Genomic DNA, 7,361 nt, shown 5'->3' with positions numbered 1-7,361 from the left:
TCTCTCAACGATTACCAGGGACCTCATGCAGCCGTTATTAACAGGTAGTCAATCATTAACTAATGAGGTAAACATTGATGTATATATTTCATAACGTTGAATACTGTCGGTGTAGCAAACATTATCAAAGATGCACGAAGAGCTATGTGCACAGAGGAAATACACGCGTGTAAGGCTAGGCTGTGTGAAACTACAACAGCCATGTGAGCAAGTTAATTGGGCATCAAGAGACCAATTGGAAACCCCGAGGTGACATCCCAAAAGTGGGACAAAAAACATGTTTGTTGTGTGTACTTTAATTGTGTTGCGTGACAACAGGACAAATGTGATCTGAACTTAATTTCCTTTTTATTTATTACTATTAGTGGCACGTTTTATTTTCCAGCAAACTAAGACATGTGTACTGCCATACAATCAAAGATGTCCCATGATAGACATATATTTGCAGGGCTAAGAAACAAGGCAACAAGGGAAGTTGACCTAAGAAAAGCAAAAGCGGACTTCTTTATCACAATTATTGAAAATGCTCAGGGCAACTCAAAAGCTATATGGAGCCAAATAAAACATTTAACTGGTCAAAACACTACGACAGCCAAGCCAATTGAATTGAGGGTTGAGGGCACAACTCTGCAATGCCCAGCTGATGTGGCAACTACACTCAATTATTATTTTGTTGAGTCAGTGGCTACCATAGCCATGGCCGTATCTACCATTGGTCACCGAGGTCCGGACCTCGGTAATGTTTCCGAGCTGTGTATAACAAAACTTGTGAAATAATTACACTAAACGGGGTTCTTTGTAGTACTTCCATTTACTGACCATGGGGGCGCTGCATAACTACGTAGCCTCGATTAAAGCAAACAGAAGAAGACGACATGTATCAACAAATCACCGCAGCCCGGACTTGTACCGGAGCAGCGGAGGAGTGATGAGGTATCTAGAGATGAGTCCAGCGGGCTACTTGTGTTTCTGTTCATCAGGACATCATATGACCAGCAGATCCAGTGTGAACGCTATACGTTAGTCAGTGGACGTCCGACAACATGCACACTAACTTATATTGCAGCTATAGTATAGGCTATACTTTGGTTTAAATTGCGTGAATAAACTAGCTAGAGAGCTAAAGTTAATTACATTCATCCAATGTCAGAAGGATTACCTTTTAACAAACGTTGTAATGCTTTTCTTTTATTTCAATTTGAGTAAAACATCGAAGATATAACATTGTATTGTTTTCTTTTTACACTGACTGAGATATAATGAGAAGACTACGTCAGTCGAAGCTCAGCTTTGGTGAGAGAGAGAGAGAGAGAGAGAGAGAGAGAGAGAGAGAGAGAGAGAGAGAGAGAGAGATAAATATGTAATGTGTCTATAACAATAGTCTTGTGATGATGTCATAATAACATATAATTGTATAAAACACAATTTGCTTACATCTTTGTTCTCTTTTGAGAATCAAACAAAACAGATTTAAATAAAAAAAGAATGCAAACAAACAAGTGAAATGAACTAAATTGCTGAATTGCTTTTGATTCACTGGCAGGAGCGACAAGTGAGGAGGAGCAAAAAGTGAACAACGAGGGAGAGATTGAACAAAGAGAACGCGTAGAGGACAGAGAGAGTAATGAACAGGAAGAAGACAGAGAGACTCAAGAAGATGGAAGAGAGGCTGTAGGTTAGCCGTCAGGGCCCTCTGTGAGGGCCTAAGATATTCTACAAAATAATATTTAAAAACATTAAAACAAATTATATATTTTTTAATATATTTTTTTAGTTATATTTTTCATTAGTTTTACCAAAATAACTTGATTTAATTGTATTTAAAATAACATTTCCAAAGAAATAAATCCTTCGAATCTGCCTATTCAGTTTATGTTGGAATGTGAAGAGTTAAATGAAAGAAGCTCGTCTCTGCAAGTTACTGTGAAGAGAGGAGTTGTTGGACGTCCAGGCGGTCCAGCTATGAATTCACAGAGGGCCCCGCTATAGTAACTGAACGAGAGAGTAATGTCAAATGACAGTACAATTGACCAATCATATCTTCCCGCTAAATGGGTGGGTGTTATTATCGCGGACTTTATGACAAGTTCCGCCCGCTGTGAAACGTTTCTTGTTTCCATAGCAACAACAACTTCCTGTCAACAGCGTTAACTCGCCTTCAAAATAAAAGCATGCCAAATTACACTTAAGACATACAACTGCAACGAAAGTAACAAACACAATGCAATATCCTTTTCAATTTCAAAGAACACAAATAGGGTTATTTACAAGTGTTGTTTTGTGTGGTAGAGGGTCGCTTTCATTGATGCGTTTTGCACCCCGGGCCGTTGTTTTGATATTCCGCTGAAGTATACGTATACGCTGTGACGTAATAACTCGAGGGAAGGGGTGGGGGTCAGAGGGCCTAGGTATAAAAGTCACGGCTCGCCACTGATGTTGACAATGTTTTGTGATCATTTTAGCCTCTTCTGCATGTCCAGATCATTAATAGTAACAATCAACTGATTCTTATTATGTATTACACTTTCAAAATAATTGATGCTGACATTGTCAGCCCACTGACATGGTTTGAAATCGATATATTATCCAATTTATGACCCCCCATAGGACTTAAAAAGCACCATAACTAGATCATGAAAATCCCAAAAATCTCGGGGGGTATCCCCCGAATTCCCCTAGCATGTTTGGACTTCGGTATTTAGGAAATCCTGGATACGGCCCTGACCATAGCCAGTAGCTTCATAGCTCAGGAAGTTAATGCACTCCCGACTGTCAACACTAGCGAACCAGCAGCTGTTCTAAAGTCAGTGTCTGAGACAGGTTGTGGAAATAATTGCCAATCTGAAATCCTCAAGGGCTAAGGATATCTACGGTATGGACACATTCATGCTGAAAGACATTAACTCCTCAATTGTTAAGCCACTAACGCAGGGGTGGGGAACCTCCGGCCCCTGGGCCGGATACGGCCCGCGAGACAATTTGGTACGGCCCTCGAGGTAATTTATAAACACACGCAAAAAAGAAAAAAATTAAAGAAATCTAGACCGCAACAAAATTAAACAAGCGAGTGCCTGTTTTTCCTGGCCAAGGTCAGGGTCCTTGAACACAACACGAGCCTAACGTGTCATCCCGTGGTATATGTCTCGTCTGACAGGGGTGCAGTTCTGACGGAGAGCACCAGAACGCTTCCAGAAATGGCAGTACCCATAAGGAGCCGTACACATGCCGCAGTTTTTACGTGGCTGTGTCTTTAGTTGTAAGCCCAGTGGCGATCTGTTCATCTGTCATACTGATCATACAGTCAATAACTTTGTTGTTATTAGCATCTGGATGTTGAGAGATGTATCCATAGATCTCTTAATGTTGCTCTCAAAGTGCACCAGATTGATGCTTTTAACTCCCCCCCCACCCTAGAGGAAGTTAGCTTCCCCCCCACTTAAATCCTGTTCACATGGATAGGAAACTAAATACTTTTGCACACATCTTGTGTCCATATCTTTCTGTTTGGTGGTCACGCCACACCGTGCGCATGCATGCGCGAGTCATGGTAAAATATCTGGATTAAGAGGTTGCTTTTTCTTTGCACAGCATGAAAGAAAGGCAAAATGAATCTGTGATTTTAGTATTTTTAAGCAGAGATCAATAACTTGTATACGGCCCTCGGAGGATATTGTAAAAATGGAAATGGCCCTTGAGAGGAAAAAGGTTCCCCACCCCTGCACTAACGCATATCATTAATATTGGAATCAATCAAGGGAGTTTTCCCAATCAATGGAAGCCTGCTGTTGTCGTCCCGTTATTCAAAGGTGGGGACCCTCTTATGACATCCAACTATAGGCCCATCAGTATCTTACCCATAGTATCCAAGGTATTTGAGAAATTGATTGCCAAACAAATCATCAATCATCTCAACAACAGCTCCTTTCCACTGCATCCAATGCAATTTGGATTCAGGGCTAATCACTCAACAGAAACAGCGACTGGCTTCTTCGTGGAGAAAGTTAAGGCATCAATGGACAGGGGTGGGGTTGTGGGGGCCGTGTTCCTTGACTTACGGAAAGCTTTTGACACTGTTAATCACAACATCTTATTGCAAAAAATAGTCAACTTAAATATTTCTATAGAATTCACCAACCTCTTTCATTCGTATCTTTCATCCCGCTCCCAATGTGTTCAAATTGAGAACCATAAGTCTAGTGCACTATGTTTGTCAACTGGAGTACCGCAGGGCTCTATATTGGGCCCAATCCTGTTTAGTATGTACATAAATGATCTGCCTTCTGTGTGTGGAGATTGTGATGCTGATGATACAGTTGTTTTTACTCATGGCAAAACCGCAGAAGAGGCTGCTACCAAGGTCACTGATGTGTTGGAGAATATTACATCCTGGCTTAACAATAATTGTTTGCAACCAAATGTCTCAAAGACAGTGTGTATGTTCTTCTCCAAGGGCCACAGCATTATAACAGAACAAGATGTTTTATTTTCTGGAAGGAAACTTCAGGTTGTCTCGGAGTACAAGTACTTAGGAGTACATATTGACACAAACCTCAATTTCAAAACCCATATCAAAAAGGTCTGCAATAAAGTAAAGTTCAATCTGTCAAATTACAGATACATTAGAAACTTCCTATCATCTGCAGCAGCTAAGCTATACCTTCACTCAATGGTCCTCTCCCACATCAACTACTGTCTGATCAGCTGGTCTAATGCACACTCTACAGCTCTAAAACCACTGGAATCACTGTATAAACAAGCACTCAAAACACTAGACAAAAAGCCATTCCGGTATCATCATTGTCACATTGTTAAAAAGTATAATCTGTTCAACTGGGAAAATCTCATAGTTTACAAAAACATCTGCTTAGTTTATAAGATCACTCGTGGGTTGGCTCCTCCTCCTCTGGCTGGCTTTATCAGCCTAAAGTCCACCTCAACCAGGGTAGAGGTGCGGCTAGGGGAGACTGCACCATCCCATTTAGGAAAAGCGCATTCAGCGAGGGTGTCTTTTCATTCCACGCATCCCATCAATGGAATTCAATACCACAACCAATAAGAGAATCCTCATCCTACTACACATTCAAGCACAGTGTTAACAAGTGGCTCATTAATAATCAACAGTGTCAGCACTGATGTGTGGGTGTAGGTGTGTGTATGAGTGTGTATTGTAAATGTTTTATTTATTTACTATCATGACTTGCTTTTATCTGTATTCAGTGATGTCATCTATTGTAAATGTGTACAATGGTATAACAATGTTGTGGTATTTGTATTATTGCTTTTAGGATGTCTATCACCATCTGGCAAAGGGACTATTGATGAAAACCAGCCTTTTGGCTAATTCGAGTACTTTTACATGTTTTTAATATGTTGATGAATGTACACTGTCCCTTGTTTTAAATAAATAAATTCAATTCAATTTATAATATACATGTATGGATTCATTAGTTGTTGCTATTGTTTTTTTTATTCCAGTGTCCTTAATGTTAAAACTTTTGTGTATATTCCAGTGTCCTTAATGCTAATAGTTCCCTCTGCACTATACTGTATGTGATTTTTTCATGAGCCCACAAGATGGTGCCATTTTATTTAAAGTGCGAGAACAATACTTTTTTTTTTGGCAGGGAAGTATCTAGATAATATGTTTGAAGAACATATTGAACTGTTAATTGCATACTCACATATTACACAATGTAAAACATCAAATTGGCATTACAATATTATCCTGAAGAGCAGTTGTGCTTTTAGAAAGAGTTACTCATCTTAAAGCAGTTAATGGATTGATGCTCTGTCTACCTGAACTGTATTGTTTGATTTAGAGCATAAGATGCTGGAGATAAAGCTGTGGGTCTATTTAATATTTGTATGGAGTTTAGTATTTTTGTATAGTGTTAGACAAAATGGAGAGGCATTGGTTGTGTCATGCCCCTGAAACTCACGGATGTTTAGCAATGACTAACTACCGTATCTTGTACACAGGTACAGGTATTTTACTTGAAATATTTTTGATTTAGATTTAAAGTGTAATAATTTCTCATTTGTATTTGGGCTATCAACATCCCACAGTTGAAGAGAACATAAATAAGATGAATATACAGTTTATGCATTAGTTGAACTATGATAAATACCCAATAACTTGACAAACATTCTCTTGTTTCTTTGGCAAAGATAAACCAAAGTGGTGTTTTTCATTTGACTAAGGCATCTTGGGTGTTGTATGAACTTCTGACTGTTGTGATATGTGATGATGACTCCACAAGTATTCATTTGCATATCAAGTGATGTGTAGTAAGGGTGTATTGTCAGTAGAGGGCAGTGTAAAACCAAAAAAGCCTTGCAAGTTGTTCAACACACACAACCTTGTACTGCTATACTGGGGACCCCAGTTGAAATCAGGCCTTCCTAGCCCCTTGCCCTAACCTTTACAACGAAATGCCTGACCCTGGCCTGCAACCTTTCTTTTAAGATAACATACGTTTTGTTATGACCCTTAAAAGCAAGTTTAAACCCACCAAATAGTCCATGTTAATATATATTAGTAGTAGACCAAATATGTAGATAGATATGTCACTATATGTACAGATGTCCATTTTCACTTTTCACTTGCCCCTTTAACTCATTTCGTACTTCATAATTTAGATGACCAAATATGCATATATGCTGACAGTTATTTTACTCTTATTTTTACTCATCTCCTATTTCATAGTCTTTTATTATTATTATTATCATTATTATTTTAATTTTTTTCTTGATTTGATTTTTGATTTTATTAATCTGTGTGAATCTTTGCTGTCCTGTTTTTCACGCTTACCCTGTTGCTGCTTGTACAACTGAATTTCCCCACGGGGATTAATAAAGGTCCATCTTATCTTATCTTAGTCATTTGAATTGAAAGTACAAACACACAAATGGAAATGACATTATGGTGTACTGTCCTATCTCTTTTTCTAAATGACATGGTCATCTAAGCTCAAAGTAACTGTTGATGAAACTGAATAACTGTATTCAAACATAAATTCCTTAAAGCGGGGTTCAACAAGTGGATCTTTAGTAATGAAAAAAACACATAACAAACAAAGATAAAGGCCAATTTACATCTTGTTTTCTAAAAGGTTCCCCCACCATTTTGGTTTCGGCAGATGCTCTATAATTGAATAATCTCTTCTTATTGCACTACATTTGGATGGAACCCTGGTTAATGCCAAGACAAAGTCAATATTAACAGTGCAGTGCACCTTAAAATAATCCCATTGTCTTCCACCTTTCCTTGTGTATATCCTTTCAGTTTCAACGTCTGTGGCAGGACATGAAATTATACATAATTGCTGTTGTTTATTGGATGTGATGATGGCACCTTTTAA

The sequence above is a fragment of the Gymnodraco acuticeps genome, unplaced genomic scaffold (assembly GCF_902827175.1).
Source record: "Gymnodraco acuticeps unplaced genomic scaffold, fGymAcu1.1, whole genome shotgun sequence".
In the NCBI taxonomy this organism is placed as follows: Eukaryota; Metazoa; Chordata; class Actinopteri; order Perciformes; family Bathydraconidae; genus Gymnodraco; species Gymnodraco acuticeps.
The sequence above is the reverse complement of the archived record's forward strand: the minus strand, read 5'-3'. Positions refer to the sequence as shown.